We start from the raw sequence: 2,802 nt of genomic DNA on the forward strand, positions 1-2,802 counted from the left end.
TCTGTAAAAAAAAAAATTTCATATCGGCGGCATATTCGCCGATACCGAAATATCATACAATAAGAGGAGAAATTGCATTATTGGCCCAATAGGTGGCGCTATATCTCAGCTTCCTTTGAGGGTGCATTAAAAGTTCCACTAAGGTCATATTCCCAGTGCACTTGACTGTAACCACGCACATTTTCAGACATTTTTACTTTAGCATTTTGAAGTTATGGACCCATAAATTAGGCTGATATGACAATACAATAACAGGAGAAATTGCATTATTGGCCCAATTGGTGGCGCTATATCTCAGCTTCCTTTGAGGGTAAGTTATGGACCCATCAACTTGGCTGATATGACAATACAGTAACTGGTGAACATTGCATTATTGCCCCAAATGGTGGCGCTATATCTCAGCTTCTTTTAAAGGTGCGTTAAAATTTCTACTGTGGTCTTATTCCCAAGGCACTTGACTGTTACCATGCAAATTTGCAGACATTTTTACTATAGTATTTTGGAGATATGGACCCATAAGTTTGGCAGAAATGACAATACAGTAACTGGAGAGCAAATGGGACGATGCAATTTCTCCTGTTATTGTCATATCTGCCAAATACCTGGATCCATAACTTAAACATGCTACAGTACAAATGTCTGACAATGTGCATGGTTACAGTCAAGTGCCTTGGTAATAAGACCACAGTGGAACTTTTAACGCACCCTCAAAGGAAGTTAAGATATAGCTCCACCAATTTGGCCAATAATGCAATTTCTCTTATTGTATTGTCATATAAGCCTAATTTATGGGTCCATAACTTCAAAATGCTACAGTAAAAATGTCTGCAAATTTGCATGGTGACAGTCAAATGCCTTGGGAATATGACGTCAGTGGAACTTTTAACGCACCCTCAAAGGAAGCTGAGATATAGTGCCACCAATTGGGCCAATAATGCAGTTTCTCCTGTTATTGTATTGTCATATCTGCCAAATGTATGGGTCCATAACTTCAAAATGCTACAGTAAAAATATCTGCAAATTTGCATGGTGACAGTCAGGTGCCTTGGAAATAAGACCACAGTAGAAATTTTGACGCAACCTCAAAGGAAGCTGAGATATAGTGCCACCAATTGGGCCAATAATGCAGTTTCTCCTGTTATTGTATTGTCATATCTGCCAAATGTATGGGTCCGTAACTTCAAAATGCTACAGTAAAAATATCAGAAAATGTGCATGGTCACAGTCAAGGGTCCTGGAAATAAGGCCCCATTGGAACTTTTAACGCACCCTCAAAGGAAGCTGAGATATAGCGCCACCAATTGGGCCTGTAATGCAATGTTCTCCTGTTACTGTATTGTCATATCTGCCAAATGTATGGGTCCATAACTTCAAAATGCTACAGTAAAAATGTCCGGAAATGTGCATGGTAACGGGCAAGAACCTTGGGAATAAGGCCCCAGTGGAACTTTTAAGGCACCCTCAAAGGCAACTGAGATATAGTGCCTTTAACTGGGCCAGTAATGCAATGTTCTCTTATTGTATAGTCATATCTGCCAAATTCATGGGTCCATATCTTAAAAATGCTACCGTAAAAATGTTTGAAATCGGGCATGGTACCAGTCAAGGACACTGGGAATTAGGTTTCAGTGGAAATTTTAACGCACCCTTAAAGGCAACTTAGATATAGCGCCTCCAACTGGGCCAGTAATGCAATGTTCTCCTGTTACTGTTTTGTCATATTTGCCAAACTTATGGGACCATATCTTAAAAATGCTATAGTAAAAATGTCTGAAAATGTGCTTGGTAACAGTCAAGGACCCTGGGAATAAGGTTTCAGTGGAAATTTTAACACACCCTCAAACGCAGCTGAGATATAGTTCCTCCAATTGGGCCAATAATGCAATGTTCTCCAGTTACTGTATTGTCATATCAAGCAAGTTTGTGGGTCAATAACTTAGAAACGCTACAGTAAGAATGTCTGAAAGTGTGCGTGGTTACGGTCAAGTGCACTGGGAATATGACCACAATGGAACTTTTAACGCACCCTCAAAGGAAGCTGAGATATAGCGCCACCAATTAGGCCAATAATGCAATTTCTCCTGTTATTGTATTGTGATATCTGCCAAACTTATGGGTTCATAACTTCAAAATGCTACAGTAAAAATGTCTGAAATCGTGCATGTTTCCAGTCAAGGACACTGGGAATTAGGTTTCAGTGGAAATTTTAACGCACCCTTAAAGGCAACTGAGATATAGCGCCTCCAATTGGGACAATAATGCAGTTTCTCCTGTTATTGTATGGTCATATCTGCCAAACTTATGGGTTCATAACTTCAAAATGCTACAGTAAAAATGTCTGAAAATGTGCTTGGTAACAGTCAAGGACCCTGGGAATAAGGCTTCAGTGGAAATTCTAACGCACCCTCAAAGGCAACTGAGATATAGCGCCTCCAACTGGGCCAGTAATGCAATGTTCTCCTGTTTCTGTATTGTCATATCTGCCAAACCTATGGGTCCATATCTTAAAAATGCTACAGTAAAAATGTCTGAAATGTGCGTGGTTACAGCCAAGTGCACTGGAAAATTTTAAAATGGTTTATTGTTCGTTTCTGAAAAAGAGCACAAATAGAGACGGTCCCTAAATAGAGCGTGAATAAGAAGTTAATAAATGCGGAAGCGTCGCGTTTTTAAGGTGGAACGGCTAGCGTCAATAAACTGCGAATAAGAAGCTGAATTAAGCCTCGTGGCCTACGGCAGGGTGTGGCCAAGTAAAAAATAAAAAATCTCCAAAAAATCGCTAGTTTTATTTAAATATAGCTA

General features: G+C 39.7%; 1 protein-coding gene across 3 annotated transcripts in view; it reads right to left on the reverse strand.

Annotated features, from left to right (window-relative positions):
* fbxo2 (F-box protein 2) overlaps positions 1-2,802 on the reverse strand; it is an 11,759-nt gene that overhangs the window by 8,333 nt on the left and 624 nt on the right. The gene's annotated exons all lie outside the window — the stretch shown is intronic.

The sequence above is a fragment of the Sinocyclocheilus anshuiensis genome, unplaced genomic scaffold (assembly GCF_001515605.1).
Source record: "Sinocyclocheilus anshuiensis isolate Anshui unplaced genomic scaffold, SAMN03320099.WGS_v1.1 scaffold623, whole genome shotgun sequence".
Lineage (NCBI taxonomy): Eukaryota > Metazoa > Chordata > Actinopteri > Cypriniformes > Cyprinidae > Sinocyclocheilus > Sinocyclocheilus anshuiensis.